General features: G+C 41.8%; 1 protein-coding gene across 13 annotated transcripts in view; it reads right to left on the bottom strand.

Annotated features, from left to right (window-relative positions):
• The window catches only part of rbfox3a (RNA binding fox-1 homolog 3a), a 1,511,127-nt gene extending 1,493,203 nt beyond the window's left edge, over nucleotides 1–17,924 (bottom strand). For all 13 annotated transcript variants that reach the window (XR_010977565.1, XR_010977567.1, XM_068058136.1 and 10 more), the window contains exon 1: nucleotides 17,848–17,924. The gene's annotated coding sequence lies outside the window, so the exon portion shown is untranslated. The remainder of the gene's footprint in view (nucleotides 1–17,847) is intronic.
• Between the last annotated feature and the right edge of the window lie 3,347 nt (nucleotides 17,925–21,271).

Genomic DNA, 21,271 nt, shown 5'->3' with positions numbered 1-21,271 from the left:
GTTTCAGGTCAGTGACCCTTCATCACTGACCTGAAATGTTAATTCTGCTTCTCTCTCCACAGATGCTGCCAGACCTGCTGAGTATTTCCAGCATTTCTTGTTTGCGTTTCAGATTTCCAGCATCTGAGGTATTTTGCTTTTATTTTAGCTTTCTGCAGACTCTCAGTTCAAACTGTACAATTCAGAAAAAAAAAACAGACTGCCAAACAGGTTAGTCATGTGACTAACTGGTCTGACCATGTCTGTTTGTGGATTGTATTGGAGTAGGGGATAGCTCCTTTGTTCCAAGCACTGTCGGTTAATATGCAAAAATGTATTTCCAGCCAGGGGCCTGGCAACCCCTTGTCACAGGCCATCTCTTCTTCCCAGCAACAATTTAAAATTTAATGTTCATGTCGTGAAATTACTGTGTCTCATTCTTGGCAGGTGGAGGCCTAGCATGACACCTCCACACCCAGCGGAATGAAATGCGACTTGAAAAATGGTGCATTTCATTAAAAGGATTGAGAAAAATGTAAAAAGCAGAAAAAAACATGCATTTCTCTCATTCATTCCCATTCATTCATAAATCCTAAAACTTATTACAGCCTGTGCTCTCTTGGTGCCAGTGCTGCTTTAATTGTCCCTTTTTTGACATCCCAAACATGTGGTTCTTTTTTTGGGGGGAAGTTTCTCTTCCGTTTGCCCATTTCCATGGCTGCCTAAGATAATTTTTTTTTAAAAAAGAGTCAATAGTGGGCGGGTCTACCCTGAACTCTCTTTCAGTGCTTTGCTGAGTCCTGCAAAGGCTTTTGACTTCAGGGGATCGGTGGTTCACTTTTTTTCTGACTGTGAAGGAGGATTCTTTGCTAATCTCCCCTTTGTGCCAGAGGACACCCCTGTCTGCAGGTATTTGTGCAGTCTCTACTGCACTCCCCTGTGGCACTTCGACTAGGTGAGGCATCACCTTCACGGTTTCTCTGCCCCCTAGAGGTCTTTCATTGTCTCTGCAGGCTCCTGTAAATGCTGTTAGCAACTCTGGTGGGGTGCTTCTAGTATCTGCATTTACATAGGAGGATGCGGAGTCTAATTTTTCACATTTCTCGGGGTTGGCTGACTGGACAGAACGGGTTTTCATCCGGGATTCCTCCTGGACTTCCTCTTGGTCACTTTTTCCTATTCTCTGTCTAACCTTTTGCCAGCCTTGTGCCTGCATGTCCCTTTTTGTTCTCCGCAGGCGTCCCTTACAGTTCACCAGCCCTCTGCTGGTCGGTCCTCCTAACACCGATACAGGACTTAGGGGTACAGGTTTCACTGTAGGTTAGGGTTTCCCCTCAACCTGGTACATGTGGCAACTCCTGCAGTACTACACCACATCTTTGTGCAGTTTTGGCCAGTCAAACTGCTGTCTTATATGGGCTTTGGTCTTTCATATACCGGCATGTACAGCCACTGTACATGGGCTCTTCTTAATATTTCTCTCTGCGGCACCACTAACTGGTGAACTACTGTCCACTCCTTGCTCTCAAGTCTGTGAAGAGAACTCCATTTCCTCATCAGTACCTCATTCTTTAGATAGTAGCAGTCAGGGACTCCCCCTGCTTCAATTTCAGACTGGGCTGCCTGTGCTAACTCTCACAATACTGGATCGGCTCGCTGAACTTCAGCTAGGGAAAATCCATTTAATTCATTCCCTGGGTCTCCTAACTTTCCAAAGAAAGTCTCGGATAGGCAGGCCTGGTCATCTACCTGCAGTGCCAATGCAGACTCCTCTGGGGGAGCTGGTTTGATCATGGCCTGATCCACTGCACATTCAGGGAAACTGCAGGGGTCCATCTCCCGCCACTGCCCTGTCTCTCTGACCTCCTATGGTCTTTTTTTTCATTACTGGGGGGGCTACCACCTTCACCCCCCACCAGATCATTACCTAGAAGCAGGTCAACCCCGTCCACAGGCAAACTAGGGACAATCCCTACTGTCACTGCTTCCGAAACTAGGTTGCACTCCAAGTGCACCTGATGTACAGGTACAGGCATACACTGCCCTCCAATACCATTCATTACCATTCTGGTATTCACTGCAGTCTCTGGGGGAAAGGTCAGGCCTTTTCCCAGTAAAAGGGATCTAGTGGCCCCTGTGTCCCTGAGAATCGCTATGGGCTTGCTTTCCCCACTCAAGGGGTATGGGGTTACTCTCCCTACATACACAAAACCCTGATAACCCTCACGAACCCTATTAAATTTTCCTGCATTTGCAGTGATAGATTTCCTGGGTCTCACTCTTACTGGAGTTAAAGCCACAGCTTGTTCTGCTATGCTTTCCATCAGGTTCACTTATTCACTGAGTGGGTGTGCCCTGATTAACCCTGCTGGTTTTCCCTTTAGTTTCTAGCAGTCAGCTCTTAAATGCCCTGCTTTATTACAATGGAAGCACACAGGTTTCCAGGTCTCACTCTTGCTCACAGCACCTTCCTTTTTGGCTAGTGGAGGCCCCCCTGTATCTCCTGCTTTCCTTTCTCTCCCAGGATTGCCTGGGCTCCTATCACCTTCCCACCCTTTGCCCTTTTCAGATTTGTGAGGGTGACCAGGAAAGGTTCTCCCCTGGGAAACCAACTTATAAATCAAAGCAAACTCATTGGCCAGGAGGGCCACTTTCCGGGCTCTCTGGACCTGCTGCTGCTCTACGTGGGTCTTTATGGAGAGTGGGAGTGTGTGTTTAAATTCCTCTAACAGAATTTCTTTTCTGAGATTCTCATAGCTGAGCTGTACTTTAAGAGCCCTCAGCCACTGGTCAAAAGCCAGCTGCTTACTTCTTTCAAACTCCAGAGAAGTTTGATTAGCTTGCATCTTGAGGGTTCTAAACTTTTGGCGATAGGCTTTGGCTACTAATTCATATGCCCCGAGGATAGCACTTTTGGTCAGTTCATAATTTGATGACCTCTCATCTGGCAACAGGAAATAAACTTCATGTGCATTTGCAGTTAGCTTGTTTTGTAGTAAAAGAGTCCAGGTCTCAGCTGGCCATTTTAGCTACTTTGCCAGTTTCTCAAAAGACACAAAAATTCTTCTACGTCCTCCTCATTGAATTTTGGAATTAGGGGAGCTAGTTTTAACAATTATGTACCCAGCCCTGAATTTATGCTCCTCCATCTTGGCCATGCTTTCACTGGGGTTACTCTGTTGCCACCTAGTTAACTCAAGCCACTTCAATTCTCTCTCTTTGCATTCCTTCTGGAATATTCTTTCTCTCTCCCTCTCCTCAAATTCAAGTTTCCTCTGTTCCAATTGTATCTTTGCTAACAATACCCTGTCAGAGTCTGCTTCTAACACTACTTCTGCTTCATCAGATTCAAGGGAAAAATGGTTGGCCACTAGTCTTAGGAGTTCAGACTTCCTAGCCTTGCCATATACAGTGATCCCACACTGCTCAGCATTTTCCTCAACTCCTCCATAGACAGTACTTTTAACTTATCCCAAGTTACTTCACCCTGGCTTGGGGAGCTACTAGCTTCAGTTGCAGACATGTTAGTATTCAAGCACACACAACCAGAAGAAAACCTGTATTGAAATCTTGCTCTTTTTTGATCGGGAACAATTTAAAGGAGCACAGATATCTCAGAGGGTTGTAGGGCTGGAGGTGATTAGAGAGATAGGGAGGGGGTGAGGCCATAGAGGGATTTGAAAACAATGATGAGAATTTTAAAATTGAGGCTTGCTTAACCGGATGGCAATATATGTCAGCGAGCACAGTGGTGATCGGTGAATTCAACAATTTATTAATTAGAGCTCCTGTTCACAGCCATGTAACCTTGGTTTCATATTTTCCTACCTTGCTTGGGACATCAAGCTCTGCAGATTAATTTTTGAACAAATAATGATAAATAAGTTAAATAACTTCACCAAGTAATCTGCAGCAATTATGCCTATGTGATACACAGATCCATTTCAATTTATTTAACAAAGCCTTTCAAAAACTCAACACATTTCTCTTTGCGGTTCCATGTGGTGCTCAAGATCCTGCCTCCGTGGCTCTCATGTTCTTCCTGTATTAGAGATTTCACCAAACTGCATGCAATACTTCAGCTCTGGCTTCAACAATGCTTTGTACAAATTAAATATAATTTCTTTGTTTTTATATTCAATGTCCCTGTGTATAATATCCAAGATCTCATTTGCCTCTTTATGGCCTTTCATATCTGCACTCCCACTTTAAAGATCTACATATCTGCACCTCTAGATTTCTCAGTCCCTTTTCTCTGAGTTTTATTGCTTAAGATATATTTCATTCTGATCTTTTTCCCAAAATACTGCATTTGACATTCCTCTGCATTGAACTGCATCTTCTACTTTTCTGTCCACTTCACTAACCCATGCATTCCTCCTTATAGCCTCCTAATTTGGTATCATCAGAGAACTTAAATATCATTCATTATATGTCTATGGTCTATTTTGAGGTTTCAGCACAGATCTCTGGGCATATAGCACTCCAAACCTCACCAATCCAAAAAAGAAAATCCATGTACCTCTATCCTGTGCTGTCTCCATCTCTACTAAGCCATCTCTGTATTCATGGAGCTACATTCCATTTTACACCAGTATTTTGCATGTGGAATCTTATTAAATGCCTTTGAAAATTAGTACTACAACATCCATCACATTGTCTTTGTCTACTCACTCCGCAATTTCTTGAATAGAATTTCAATTAAGTTAAGCAAGTCCTGCCAGTTACCAATCCAGGCTGACTATCCATGGATAGTTTGAGTCTTTCTCAACTTTCACAAATTTCATCTTGGGTTATAGATTCTAGAGGGCTGTTTTTTCCAGGTTTGTACTGCTGGGAGACAGTCGCCCCTGTCAGTTGTGCATATGAGGCATTCACAGGTGCATGACTCAAAATAAACTACAGGGCTACCTCTTGTGTTTTATAAAAGTGGATAGATTCCAATAGGAAATGGTAAAACTATTCTTTAAAAGGCTGGGTCCAAATGGCCTTGTAACAGGATATCTTCAAAAATGGATTTTGAGAATAATCAGGTTTTGGGTGGTTACAGTGAAGAAGAATTGTTGTAATTCTCATTTCCCCCCTTCCACCCCCACACCACACCCTCACCCAACGCCCCCACCCACCATCTAATTAAATGCAAAAGTTATATTATCCCAATGACCATCATCTCCTGCTTAAAGCAGTCCATTGATTTTACAGAACATGAATTGATGCATATCGACCAGTATCTTACAGCTAGAAGAAGGAATTCACAAGCTCCCGATAATTAAAAGCAGGTAACACTATTCACTGTAATTAAGCAGTTTTTTGAAGACCGCTTGTCTATAACTAAAAACAAATTATCCTCAAGAGGTTGAATCTGAAATATTGGAATATTAACCTAAAATTAATTATAATCCATTCATATTCAATCAAAAGCAGTACTTGTCTATAAAATTAAAGTGCAATTATCATTTAACACGTACCTTTATCATCAATTTTTTTCTAAATGTGCCATAAAGTAATCATAGATCTTGCCAACAAGACCCATCAGGTTATACGCTTAAAGAACCTCTGCAATAATGTGAGTTATTGGGCTCCAGAGATTGTTGTTTTATTCATGTAAGAGCTAACTTATGGCCCAACATTCTCCTCTTCATGAACTGTAGTGAAAAAGCACTTCAGTAAAAAGTAATGGAATGCCAAGAGTAAGAATCCATAGATGATTTGTCTGTGTTTAGTGCTGATGTGAGCATTTACACCTTTCTACAGAAGCAGTCAACCTTCTATCAGTGGCAATGAGGTCACCCCTACCCATAATTTTTATGCCTCAGGAATCTTCTAGGCACCCAATTTCAGGGCAGTGGTGAGGGTCAGATGCTTTGCTTCTTTCACTATCAAACAACTGATGCTTTATTTTCTGAACGATGAAAGAATGCCAGGTTGCAAGATATTTTAAATTTTATTCATTTGTTTTGTGCTAGTGGTATACATGTTTGATGCCATTTGCTGACACATCTGCCCCTTGGAACTTTTCCATTTGCCGCTCAGAACTTCTCAATATTGATTGACGACGTGTCCTATTACTAAATGCTCCTCTAGTTTGCGTAGCCAATTGGCAAGCTCCAGGCAATATAGAATCTGTGACTGTTTATGATCAGCAGTGCCAAGAGCTTCTTTACTATAATTGCTGTGGCCTCATTACTTTCAGAGGTAGCACCTACCATTGCCTGTAGAAAGCAATGTGATGATAAAGAACTGTTGCTGTCCTTGCTGGATAACATCTCCTCACAATGTTCCCTGATCTGTTTTAAGTACAGAACATTGGACAGTTTTCAGAATCCCTCTGTTATGCTTGCCTCAGAGAAATTCTCCAGGCGAGGCAAAGCTATCCATAACGGCATCTTTGAGTTTAGGCATTAAAGTCTCTATAATAGCAGAGGCAATATTCGTGAGAGATGCTCCCATTGTGTCTATGACCTACATAAGTCAGATTTCCACTGCAGATGTCATTGGCTTTGCTATGTGCTCATTGTTAGATGATATTGCAGATTGCCATTATTTCATGACACCACAAATATTGGAGATGGCAGAACATAACTGTACATTGGACTATCCTTCACTGCCCAAACTATCTTGCCATGTACTCTGCTTTGAGGCAATTGATTCTGCAAAACAGTACAGCTGCTGTAATTTCAAAGGAGTCTCACAGTTTGTGTCTCCAAATAATTCAAAGACGGTGCTCAGCCTACTGGGCCTCTACCCTGGTCTCTCCTGGTCCTTCCGTAACCACCACCATTGGCGTCTTTCATTCACTATTACTTACCTTTGCTCTCTCATCAGCATCACTGTGCTCTTCTCCCACTGTGTGTGGTGATCTGTGTTGGCGACTGGTTCAAGTAAGAATGTTGATGGTTGGTGCAGGTGTAAGGTATATTGCTGATGGTCCACAGGGTCCTCCTGCTATAAGAAGAGAATAGATGTGGCATTGAATACATGAGCATAATTAGCCACTTGAGTGCTATATTGTTAATACTTACACAGTGATACAGTTTTACACAATCAATGTATGGACATGCTAATGTAATATAGCTTGTAAATTATGCAAAATGTGATTCATATAATACATACCAGTATTTCTTCACACTTCTCTAACCTCCAGTCAAAACTCTCCTTCTTGAATATAACAATGATGGCTTCCTTGTGTAGAGTAAGAGTGTTTGGGATCACAATGTTCAAAACCTGTTCTATACTGCACTGCTCCATTAGGTGACAGTTTTGTCCTTGAGATAGAAAAGCAATGGAGATTGACACACAGTAATTTCACCCATGGACATTTTCTCCTTACAGTATATCCCCTTTCCCAATATGGCACAGATAACGCAAATTGCGTAATCCTATCTTTATTTTGAATACATTCCTTACAGTAATCACAACTTGTATTTATTATAGCACCTTTAATGTAATAAAATGTCACAAGGTGCTTCACAGTGGCATTATAAAACAAAATACGACACATAGAGAGATATTAGGGAAGATGGTCAAAAGCTTCATCGGAGGTAGGTTTTAACGAATGTCCTAAAGGAAGAAAGCGAGGTGGAGAGGCAAAGAGGTTTAGGGAGGGACTTCCAGAGCCTAGGGCCTGAGCAGCTGAAGGCACGGCCACCAATGGTGCAGTGATTAAAATCGGGAATGCTCAAGAGGCCAGAATTAGAGAAGCACAGATATCTTGGAAGGCTGGAAGAGATTACAGAGATAGCAAGGGGCCAGGCCATGGAGGGATTTGAAAACAATGATGAGAATTTTAAAATCGAGATGTTGTCTTATCGGGAACCAGTGCAGGTCAGCAAGCACAACGGTGATGGGTGCACGGGATTTGTTGCTGGTTAGAAAATGAGCAGCAGAGTTTTGAATCACCTCAAATTTACAGAGGGTGGAATGTGAGAGGCCAGCCAGGAGTGTGTTAGAATAGTCAAGTCTGGCGGTAACAAAGATATGGATGAGGGTTTCAGCAGCAGAAGAGCTGAGGCAGGGTGCAGTCAGGCGATGGCACGAAGGTAGAAATAAGTGGTCTTAGTGATGGCACGGATATGTGGTGGAAAGCTCACCTCAGGGTCAAATATGACACCAATTTGTGACCAGTCTGGTTTAGCCTTAGACAGCTGCCAGGGAGAGGGATCGGAGTTTGTGGCGGGGATCTTTCTCTGTTAGTACAGCTTATTTCCTTTTGTGGAAATCTTAAACATTTTTCCTTTATGTCCATAAATGTTCTGTTGTGCTAATTTACAATAATATACATACTTTACCTTTGTGTTCTTCTTTAAGACCTGTAGTTTCATCCCAGAACTCCAGCCATGTTTTCTGAATGGCTGTCACAGAATTCTGTCAGAGACATATCATCATGCATGGCACTTCACAATCAAAATAATGGACTTTGCGATTTTTATTGGCTGATTGTCTTCAGAACCATTAAGTATTACTCTTGCAGGTGAGGTGCAGCAGGTTGACTGCTATTATCTGTGTTGCCACTGATGAAATTGCATTCTCTGGAATCATTTGTTTCAAAGCCGCATGTTGTTGTGTCGTCATTAGTTACACTGGGAGAACAAGTGTTTTCTCCCATTTATACATTTCGCTCATTTTGCATCTTCAGGATAATGCTTCACCTTTGTAACTAATCATTTCTTGCAATATTACCTCCTGAACATGATTGTGTACTGTCCCAGAATATATTACTTTCTTTTCAAACTAAAAGCAGAAATAACAGGGTTAACATCCACAACAGCGGCTTTGGGATTTTGTTGACTGTTAGAAAGTTGCCATAGATACCTTCTTCCGTTCAGTGAAGTCAGTCGCTCCCAAAAGTAGTCTGAGCATCTTAATTTCATGGGAGTCGACTCACATTATCTCATCTCTACCTGCATTATCGTGTAACCTCAGAAGGTATCAATTTGAGATGAATCGGATAGTCATGTCATTTGCACATGTACTGTTTTTGAAGAGCAAATGCTTGGCAAGACAAGGTCTGATACAACTCGATAAAGTACTTTATGACACAATAAGGTGAACATAAAGAACAGGAGTTGTGAGATTTACTTCACTGAATAAATGTAATTTATCTTCACTTAATAATCCAAAATGCAGAACCTGCTTCCGCCTCACCGAGGGATCCATTCGGTATTTTACGGGTCCCCAGGCTTTAACTGTGCTGAGGCGGGACGTCCACCCATTTGAAGTAGGAAGACCCGCCTCATTGAGCTGCCGGCCAATCAGTGGGCCGGCAGCTCTTAGTCGGTGGCCACTGCTGGGACTGCAGCCCAGCCAAAGCTGGAAGACGTGCAGCCGGGAGGCAAGGTAAGTTTTGGCTGCCTTGCCGGGGGTGGTTGGTTGCGGGGAAGGGGGTTGGGGGCGTGTTGGGTGCTGGGGTTAGTTGGGGTAGAGGGGCGGCCCTCCATCAGGCACCCTGTGCCCAATGAGCAGGGCCCTCCCCCCACCCCGGGACGATCAGCAGCCGCCTAGTTTTGCCAGGCGGCTTTTCCTGGCTCCAGGATGCCCGCTTGCCACGTGTAAAATCCGTGTGGAGGTGGGCGAAGGCCCTTAAGTGGCTGTTATGTGGCCACTTAAGGGCTTTGATTGGCCTGGGGCCGGCGGGCTATTTATCAGCCGCCGCCACCCCCCCCCCCCGCCCCCGTGCCCTACGTAAAGGGCGGCAGAGGCGGGAGCGGGTCGGGAAAGCCTCCTAGCACCTCCCGCTCCATTTTACGCCACCCCCACCCCCGCCATGGGGTGTCGTAAAATCCCGGTCTATGCCTCTATTTGTAATGCCCAGGATCCTGTGTGCCTTTTCAACCACTTTGTCGACCTGCCCTGCCACCTTCAACAATTTGTGCACATATACCCCCAGGTCTTCTGTTCCTGCACTTTAAAATTGTGACCTTTATTTCATATTGCCTCTCCTCATTCTTCCTACCCAAATGTATCACTTCACACTTCTCTGCATTAAATTTCATCTGCCACATGTCTGCCCATTCAACCAGCCTGTCTGTTTCTTTTGGAAGTCTATCACTATCCTACTCACAGTTCACACTTCCAAGTTTTGTGTCACCTGCAAATTTTGAAATTGTGCCCTGCATACCCAAGTCTAGGTCATTAATATAGATCAAGAAAAGCAGTCGTCACAGTACCAACCCCTGGGGAACCCTACAGTATACATTCTTCCAGTCCAAAAAACAACTGTTCACCACTACTCTCTGTTTCCTGTCACTTAGCCAACTTTATATCCATGTTGCCATTTTCCCTTTTATTCCATAGGCTTTAACTTTGCTGGCAAGTCTATTATGTGGCACTTTATCAGTCGCCTTTTGGAAGTTCACATACACCACATCAACACACAGTGGCAGCAGTGTGTACTACATACATGATGTGCTGCAGCAACTCACCCAACCTCCTTCTTCAACAGCACCTTCCAAACCCACGATCTCTACCACCTAGAAGGACAAGGGCTGCAGATGTGTGGGAACAAAGTTCCCCTCCAAACCACACACCATCCTTACTTCGCTGTTCCTTCACTATCTCTGGATCAAAATCCTGGAACTCCCTTCCTAACAGCACTGTGGGTGTACCGACAGTAGATGGACTGCAGCGGCTCAAGAAGACAGCTCACCACCACCTTCTCAAGGGCAGTTTAGAGATGGGCAACAAATGCCAGTCTTGCCAGTGACACCCACATCCCATGAAATGAATAAAAAAATGCATTACCCTCATCAACCATCTCTTGTTACCTCATCAAAAAGCTCAATCAAGTTAGCTGAAAGAAAAAAAATCAGATTCAGCAACTTTAATTTCAGCAATATCTCCCCACTCTGGTCCTGTGCTTCTATTATATTTGCTGCCCACGTATTTTAGGTCCATGCCTCGTAAAACTGCCAGTTGCATCCCTGGGCCATATAGTAGCTATAGGTGAAAGAATAGATGAACACCCCCACCTTTCCTTTCCAGGCCCCTGCCAATCCCACACTGATGCATTCATTAGAAAATGAGTGACAACGAATAGCAACAATCAACATTCCTTCCTACTCTACTTAGCATTTCCCTAAAATAATGCAGCAGAAATCAGGAACTCCCTAGCACTAGGCAAATGCCACTGTGTTCAGAGCTCCCTTCACCTGCAGCCTAGCCTATTGTACCTTTATTCCAATACAATGGGAAAAGTTATTCTAAAGCCATTATTCTATTTACATAAACATTTTAAGATTTGTTTCCAGTTATGTATGCAGAATTGATTTGCAGCTAGTTATGGGTTACTTCAAATGTTAGGACCAGGACAGGAGGAGTGTACTGTCTTTTCTAGTTCCACTTCTCTGCAGGTCACAACATATATGTAAACGTTTTCCTAGTTACCGATACGGTCAATCATATAATATATTCTTTATCCCTGAATAAAATACACCAACCAGGTGTCTTTAATAAACAACAAAATTATCAGTTTATTATAAAACAAGACTTATCCAGTAATGAAGAAACGCATTAACACACAAAGCATTAACACACAAATTGAAATATGAAAGTTCCCTTTTTCCCTTAACCTTACTTTATACACACACACGTACATTTCACAGAATATAGAGATTTTCTCTGCAGAGCTCTTCTAACAAAAAGCAAAAAAAAAATACTTTGGTCAATACTTGCTAATTTTTGAAGAAAAAAAAAGATATGAAAGGATGTCAGTTGTCCCTTTTGGTCTGGTGTCCAGGTATACGGAAACATATCACTGGGATCTTTTCTGGAGCAGTTCATTCTGGAGATGTCAAGAAGTAGTCTGGTAGGCTTTCCAGGAGAAATGTGGCATCAGGGGTTTCAGTTTTCCCACTCTGGATTCATAGATTTTTCAAAGTGGTAGAGAAAGATGAGCTGGTAGCTTATCTCTCCACATCCCAAGTGAACCAAAACAATATCTCAGAACTGAAACCCCAAACAGCAAGACAGAATCTCCTGACCACTATAAATCTTGACAGGTGACTGCTCTGTAAACATCTTCCCCAAATCACCAAGGTTTCTGTTGTTTATTGAGCTTAAGGCGTGTGATATCCAATAAAGGTTTGTTTTCAAACAAGTGACCCTTGTAAAAAGCATCCATGGAGTCTTTTCAGTTTTCCCAAATAAAGCAATGTCCATAGTTCTGACACACAAATCCTCAAAAAAATGTTAAAAAAATAGAAGCACTTTCATAACACAAATCACTCAATTTTTCCCAGATTTCAAGAGGCAAAGTAGGGATTGCCATAGTGTCCCAGGATTCTGCTTTGATTACCAAATGTTACAAAGCATTGGCCCAGATTGTGTGGTCGAAGTAACAGTGAGGCTATCAATGCTCACTATTATTAAGTGTAAGTTGGACAGCAAGTTCTGCGACTGCACATGGGCAGTTAAATGCGGGAATCCAGAAGTTGTTGTCTGAGTTGTCCTGTTCCTCCAGAATCTTCGCTACACTGGTAACTCACTGAGAGACTCGTCATTGAAACACATGGAAGGGCATCAAGTTGTGGTACTTACCCACTAAACAAGGCAGAAAAAGTTAGGGCTTAACCATTCCAGTGTAAGTAAATTTTTAATGAAATAAAAACACGAAATGCTGGAAATACTCAGCAGGTCTGGCAGCATCTGTGGAGAGAGAAGCAGAGTTAACGCTTCAGGTCAATGACTCTTCTTCAGAACTGGCAAATATTAGAAATGTAAAAAGTTATAAGCAAGTAAAGTGGGGGTGGGGCAAGAGATAACAAAGGAGAAGGTGTAGATAGGACAAGGTCACAGAATAGCTGAACAGAGGTCATGGAGCAAAGGCAAACAATACGTTAATGGTGTGTTGAAAGACAAAGCACCTCCGCTTTACCTGCTTATAACCTTTTACATTTCTAATATTTGCCAGTTCTGAAGATGGGTCACTGACCTGAAACGTTAACTCTGCTTCTCTCTTCACAGATGCTGCCAGACCTGCTGAGTGTTTCCAGCATTTCTTGTCTTTATTTCAGATTTCCAGCATCCGCAGTATTTTGCTTTTATAAATTTTTAATGATGTGTTGAGCCTTAATTAATAACCAACCTCCATGGCACTAAAAATTAATTTTTACAAATTGTGGAGACACATTCCTTCAGATTTTAATTATTAAGAACATAAAAATAATTTTTTTTTTATTTATTTAGAGATACAGCACTGAAACAGGCCCTTCGGCCCACTGAGTCTGTGCCGACCATCAACCACCCATTCATACTAATCCTACACTAATTCCATATTCCTACCACATCCCACCTGTCCCTATATTTCCCTACCACCTACCTATACTAGGGGCAATTTATAATGGCCAATTTACCTATCAACCTGCAATTCTTTGGCATGTGGGAGGAAACCGGAGCACCCGGAGGAAACCCACGCAGACACAGGGAGAACTTGCAAACTCCACACAGGCAGTACCCAGAATTGAACCCGGGTCACTGGAGCTGTGAGGCTGCGGTGCTAACCACTGCGCCACTGTGCTGCAAGAATAAATCATTTGGCCCCTTGAGCCTGCTCTGCCATCCAATACAATCATGGCTGATCTTCTGCGGTGACCTCACTTTTCTGCCCACTCCCCATATCCCTGTTTCCCTATGAGACCAAAAATCTATCGATCTCCGCCTTGAATATACTGAACGGTGGAGCATCCACAACCCTCTGGAGTAGAGAATTCCAAAAATTCACAACCCTCCGAGTGAAGAAACTTCTCTTCTCAGTCCTAAATGACCGAGCCCTTATCCTGAGACTGTGCCCATTATAGTTGGGGATTTAAAGAAAATAAAATATACTTCCTTTTACCTTTTTTTGCTGCCTTTTATCTCTCTTAATCCAATATTTCTTTCATTCTCTTTACTTCGCTTTCTGTATCTGACTCAACATTGAATAAAATATAAAAGCAAAATGCTGCATATGCTGGAAATCTGAAATTAAAACCGAAAATGCTGGAAATGCTCAGCATGTCAGACAGCATCTATGGAGCAAGAAACAGAAGGCCCACCGCTATCAATTTAAGTGCCTGATTGGCACTAGATTCAGCAGACCTTCCAGAGAAGAGACGACACAGGTTCTCGGCGTTGCTTTTCCGGATGTCGAGACCCCCGTCACCAGCATAAAATACCAGCAGTTAATCCTGTTTCTCTCTCCACAGATGCTGCCTGACCTGTTGAGCATTTGTAGCACTTTCTGCTTTTATATTGAATTAAATCTTCTGACTTCACTTCCTGGTTGAGATTCTGCACACTTCACTAAGAATTCTTCAATTTGATTGGTTAAGGAGGTACACAGTTGCTTACCTTCTTCACACAGGCCCCAGATCCCCTGTAGAGGGAACCGTGCTAAACTGGCTTTCTAATCATAATAAGTCTGTGGACAAGTTATGGCAGTCCTTTTTTTAACAGATTGCATTTCTTGAACAGAGTCTGTGAGGTCAGAGGAACTGTGAAATTGAGTGAATTTTATGTTTTAGATTGATTTTCGGAGACTTTGGTAAAGTTGATGGGGTCCCTCAACTTTGTGGAACTTCACAGTACAGCAGATGAAGCTCCTGAGACATTTATGCAAATAACATAGAATGTATCAACAAGGCAAACGGGATTTTTTTCCAAACACAGAAGCAGGACTGTATTAATAAGTAATAAATGGTAAATCAGTTTCTACAACAAAACAATTATTTAGTTAATTGCACATTAATTCCCAATAATAGAAAAATGTTGTCAAATGTACTTCTGAAAGCAAGAGGGTGACGGTAATGACACCAACACCCAGCTAATCAGAGGAAATGGATTATTGAAATATTGAATTCAAAATTTCAAGAGAAACTGCCTTTTCCCTTTCTTCCTCAATTATGGAGTGCATCCTTGCCACAGCTACCAACTGAGAAACTATGTGCCATCAATCAGCATTTCCACACAATACAATATTTGACACTATTCTGACTATACCTGTGACTGTGACTGACTCGGTACTGAGCCCCTGTGGTCCCACTCGCATACAAAAGATTCAAAAGAGGCACCATCAGCTTTTGCACTGTACACCTTTTCTGGAGATGCTTCTTTTAGTTTTTTGTTTCCAATTCATTACTTGAATAACCTCCAACAAAGTGACACAGAATCATTGAAGATATTAGAATTATTTTCCCCATTAAATCTGAATTGGCTTTAATGGATAATTCAGGATAAATTTGGATTTAATGGAGAACTAAATAGATGATTTGCTTTAGGTCCCTTGTGTCTTTTCAGACATTACTCTTATTAGGAAAGAGATTTCTTACCAATAATATATGAATCTACCTAACGTGTCTGTAATTACAGCTCGTCATGTTGTCCTTTCTTTAAATTGTTAAGTGAGAACACCTTTTTCAAAGGAGAAGTTAATCATCTTGTTTTTTTTCCATCTTTTGTCACCCATCTACTTTGATATCTGCAGGAGAACCCCAGACTGAAATCAGTGTTCCTTGTGGCCAGCTGAAGAAGGCATGAGAGGCCACCCAGGTATGCATCTCCAGTTCAATTTTCCTGCCCCCACTACATGAAACCCAGCCTCCACAGGTTGGGGAATGAGCAAACCACGTAATAAATGTATATTTCTCACCACTTCAGTGTGACACTCAGTGATAGCGTGGTAACGCTCAGCAACCTCACAATCCCTGAAAACCCAATTTTAATACACATTGATATTTGGTGATGTCATGTAAGAGACCAAAATGGTGAAAGTAAATTAAATACATGCTTTGTGTATCAATGCATAAATAAAAATGAGAATTCTTTTTCATAAATCACAGTATCTAACTTCTCCAACCTCAGTCTGGCATATTCTATTTGATTTGACTTGTTCAAATGTATATTCCTTTTGCTAACATTAAAATTCTGGGGTTTTTTCAGCCTTGGATTGTTTAAATACAAAGTATTGGTAAAATGCAATCACGAGTACAGCAGCTACATCTATCCACAGCACCATAATAAACAAGTTTAGAAGGAAACTCATTAAATGCTCAGCAAATCTACAATAGCCTTCAAACTGATTTTCTCCTGCAATAAAGATATTGATATCTGGCGCCATTCTTTGCAGTTTGTCTGCACTGCCGGCTTCAAGAATTAAATTCTAGCTTTATTGATTCCAAGACTCAAAGCTCTGCGAAGAAATGCTATTGAATACTCAGTAGATGCTTCAAAGTAGATTCTAAAATTAAGATCCCATTATGTCATTCCAAATAACAGACAACACTAATCTTGTTGTTATTTTTATTGTTTTACACAAATCAGTTTCAATATGACGCCCAATGGCTGTCTTAATGAATGTTGTGCAGCAGTTCACTGCTGCACTTAATTCTCCAATGCTGAAGAATGAAGATGGACAAGTATATTATGTTGATTAGTTTTCATTTTGACCATGACTAGCATTTGCAAATACAGTGTAACCTTCTGGTGATAGATGTGATCATGTGAGCTTTTCTAACAATTTTTCAGTAAAGCCACTTAACCAATCCTATCAAATAAGGAAGGCAGTGTGTGGGGCAACAATCACAGGCATAGCTGTCACAGCTAGAGGTCAAGGAAGAGAGACGTAAATTCAATTATAAAGACAATAACAGAAAGTTTAATTCATTAGCCATCATCAACAACCAAGTCATGAAGAATGTGCAATGATGATTAAATTTTGGTGAAATTGAAGTATAACAAACCTGCTGGGAATGACAGCATCATGTCCAAAGTTCAACATTATGTTGCAAGAGAACTAGAACTCCTTTCAGACTTTACTCAAGTTATTCGGCTAACACATCACCAATCAAGACAAGATCCTACGGCATTAATTGTTAAAGTAAACAAGGACATCTTGAAAGTGAAGAACTGAAAACCCAACCCCCCATCCAATAAAAACTAGAAAATATTGGCCTCAATTTTTGCTAACAGATTGAAAATTAGATTTAACAAAATTATAGACAAATCACAATCTGGCATTATGAAAGACAGACACATTGGTAATAAGATCATGTTAGCTTTATACAGTAGATTATGCAAATTTAATTATAGAAGAGTTTTTTTTAAAATTTTAAGCCATTTAATGGACCCGAGCATAAATTCTAAAATCCTTGAAACAAAGTTCAAGCAATTACTTCACAAAAACTGTTAAGAATCCTACAGAAAGAAAGATTGGCCCTTACAGCTGGTGCAAACTTTCTCCCAAAAACTTGAACTAGCGCCCAACCACGGCCTGCCACAATATTTTTCCCCATCAACAGACTTCCACGATCATTTCACTGAGTACATTTGTAACTCTAGAATTTCACTGACAGTTTACATTCCCACTGCAACTTTCAGAGCCACCACATTTCTTTCGACCAGCACCAAGCCTCCTTCGTCAAACTGCATGCAAATTTATTTTTAAAAAATATACTGAGGCTTTCGGATATTACAGGACAAGACTATTACTTCAAGCAATCTGAAACAGGAATCTATTAAAAAATGGCAATAGCAGCAGTTTAGATCAATACTACAGTTAACATTAAAAGGGCTGTGTTTCATAATGTAGAGATTGCACCTCATTGCAGCTACACAGTATCATTTACCAATTTACAATCAGCAATTTCACAGGAACTCCACTAGTACTGTTAAAACAATTTGTCAGCGCACCCAAATGTTACAGTGCAGACGTCGCACTCTGTTACAGCTGAAAATATGCTTAAAATACAATGTACTTCTTCAGCAGAAACCAGAAGCCAACAAGAACATTCTAAGTTGCTAAGTTCCTGAGCCAAACAACAGATTTTGTAGCCTTAGAAAGACACATAGCCAATCTATTATTCTGCAATACACGGTACAACTTAGCCTCTGACTTACCACGAACAATGCCCTGGGAGATCCACTCATTTCTATAGAAAAAATATTGCTTTCAGTGTGTATCTGTCACACTCCAGACATTGCACTTTGGAACAGATGCAAAATGATCTTAAAAGCGGAAAGAAAAACACAGACTTTACCCTGGGTTCTTATGACCTGCAGCCTGCATTTACAAGCAATTTACTGACCTGCACATCATCCATTACCTGGATTCCCTCAGCACTAGGTTAGCAGTTAAACATCACAACCTTGTTCCTGATCCCAGACTAACTCTAGGCAAGCTTTGTTCATTTATACAAAAGTTTTGAAAGAACCCATCACACTCCAGACATTTTATATAAAATATCAACTGGTTACAACTGAAAATTCTTCTTTAAAAAAAAACATACAAGAGAAAGAAATCCCAGCATTTCCTATTGTTTTCTCTGATCCTAGAGGAAACTTGAAATGCTTGTAAATATAACCAGGAGGGGAGCTAAATGTTTAGTTTAGTTTAACAACAATAATGATCGAATGGACTTCAGGACCTAACTAAACCACTTCCCCCATGGAGTACCTGAGGAATGATCTGAAAAGGATGGGTCATGTTAGCGACTAAGCATTAAAATCATGTTCCAGACCTCAGACAATGCTACAGGAGATCATTTAGTCGTATAAATGATTTTGGTTCCAAATGGAACATGTAGAAAGAAACTCATCAAAACTGAGCAACTTCTTAAAATACACAGAGGCAATCAGTAAATTCAGAGGTCGTGATTTTTTGTTGTTGTGATAAAACAACATCTGTAAAATATCCTGAGGAAATCTAATTGTCAGAGGCAGGTGCTCATTTATTAGACGTTGATCAGCACATTTTGTGAACCACAGAACCCACATGGAGGAACAAAAAATAATCTCCAATTTTGATAACTAGTCTAAAAATCCATTTAATTTTGACCAAACCATTTTTCAGTGGCAATGATTGTTTGGTTTGTTAATTTAAAAATCTCAATCCATAGCATTTCAGAATGAAACCCAACTAATAAATGACTGCTTGCAGGTGGGTTGCTAACACAACTTCAGATTGTTTTAAATAGGTGATGGAGAAAGAAAAGTACTTCAAATGTCTCTCCTTCTACCAGATATATTGGGAGAAAAAAATGCCAGCTGGTGCTAATCGTTTGAGTTTCATTTGAGGAGCATAATCAACTTCCAATCAGCTGAATGCCAAACTGCTCAGCTAAATCGTAGCCAGCTAGTTGGACCATCTGATAGGATATTCAAGCAGTTCTATTCCAACTGGGTGATCAATCATGGCAAGTTTTCATAAGCCTACCTTGTGACTTAATGTTCTGAGAGAGGAGTGCAAATACTTTCCTTATGCATTTGAGACACCAAATAGGAGGGAGAAGAGCATTAGGTTCAAAGAACTCTTTACTTTCCCTCAGTTTGTGTGTGATAAACAGATGGTCTTTACTTATAATCACATCTTGAGTCGTTTGACTATATATTGTGTAGTAACTGAAATGATGGCTGTCCAATCAAAATCGCCATAATTAATTTGACACAACTTGAATCAGAAGTAGATTTAACTGGTTGTGTAACAGCAATTATATAACAAAACAAGATTATCAAATTAACAATTAGTAATATTGATATTATGACAGCAGACAGATGTTACATGAGAGTAGCCTCTGCCCCCTCTGTTCTCCCTCAGTCTCTCTGTTCTTCTTCCCTCCCTCTGTTCTCCCTCATGCTCTCCAACCCTCTGTTCTCCCTCTGTGATTCCCCCCATCTGTGAGGAAACCCCCATGGCTGGATTTTGTGCTAAAGGCGGAGCTCCCAACGCCAGGCTGAAAAGGCAGGGGAAAACCCGCATCTGTATTTTCCTGGCTCCACTACCCCCCCGCCATGCCATGCCCCGCCCCGCCCCACAGTGATCCTCCAGTCTTTTTGTGTCAAAGTTTTAGGAGGCGGGATCCCTGTCCCTTTAAAGACATCAAAGGGATGGGGATCCCACCTTCAAGTGCTGCCGGCCGAACACAGGGCCGGCAGCTCAGCAATATTGGCTGTGCCACTGGGAGTGGTGGCCACTGCCAGTACTGCAGGGACCTCGGCCTCAGGCCCAGCGGCAGAACCCCGGACCAGAAGTAGATGAGGTGCGGTCGCTGGGGCCAGTCTGGAAGGCCCCAGTGAGTGGTGGTGGGGGGGGGGTTGGGTGATGGTTGTTCAGTCCAGGGGGAGGGGGGAGTCCCGGGGGATAAAGTTGTAAAGTTGTTCCCGGTGGGGGTCCTCCGTGGCCCACGAAGGAGGGATCACCCCCCCCCCCCAAGCCCACAGGAGGGTACCTCATTTTACAAGGTGTTCTCTGCACACAGCAGAGGCACCCACCACCAACTCCACCACTACACCCCGCACCCCCCACCCCCCCTCCGCTGATAAGATTCCAGTGGCTACAGGAAGAGGCCCTTAATTGGTCCTTAATATGCCATTTAAGGACCTCAATTTGCCTCTGGGCAGGAAAGCTGTCGTCGGCCTGTCCCACACCTTGGAAGAGAGGAGATCGTGTCAAACAAACTTGATTGAATTTTTCGAGGAGGTGACGAGATGTGTAGATGAGGGTAACACAGTTGATGTAGTCTACATGGACTTCAGTAAGGCTTTTGATAAGGTCCCGCATGGGAGATTGGTCAAGAAGGTAAGAGCCCATGGGATCCAGGGAAATTTGGCAAATTGGATCCAAATTTGGTTTAGTGGCAGGAGACACAGCACTCCTACTCCCACCTTACTTACATGCCTGGCCTTGTAGACAAAGGCACACCACCAACCACTGACTCCCACCTGCCCCCCCAAATCCACCCAGAAAGCTTTGGAAATCCTAGGACAGCATAAAAGGGTGGGGGAATGACCTGGAGATCCAGTGTCACTGGTCCCTGCCCACTTTCCCTCTTCCTTCCAGCTGAGCTTGTGGTAGATTATTACCTTTAGCATTCTTTTATTGATTTTTATCCATGCTTTTGTTCCTCAACAGAAATAAAACAAATACAGAAATATCCTGGATAATTCTGAGTGATTCATTGTTTAATTTTTAAAACGAAATCTTAATGTAACACTCATGTATTAAACTGGGGCATGTTGATGGAATAACAATGAATACCAATTATTGCAGTTCTCTGTTTGCTCTACTAATCCATTCTTATCTTCATATGGAAACCTCATCTCCTCTATAATCTGGTCATTTGCCATTATTAGTTCTTCTGAGACTAGGGACTTTGTTGAACAAAATGTTAAGTATTATTTTGGAGCACTGTACTTTCCCCTAAGGAGACCTAAGTTCAGATTCGTAACACAAAAATAGGAAAAAGGTCCTCTCTCCGTAAAAGTACTCCAGGTCATAAATGAATGAGTTCCAAAAGCCCAAGTACGCGCAAAACTGAACAGAACT

This window comes from Heterodontus francisci, chromosome 26 (genome assembly GCF_036365525.1).
Source record: "Heterodontus francisci isolate sHetFra1 chromosome 26, sHetFra1.hap1, whole genome shotgun sequence".
NCBI lineage: Eukaryota > Metazoa > Chordata > Chondrichthyes > Heterodontiformes > Heterodontidae > Heterodontus > Heterodontus francisci.
This window is presented reverse-complemented; position numbering and strand designations above follow the sequence as displayed.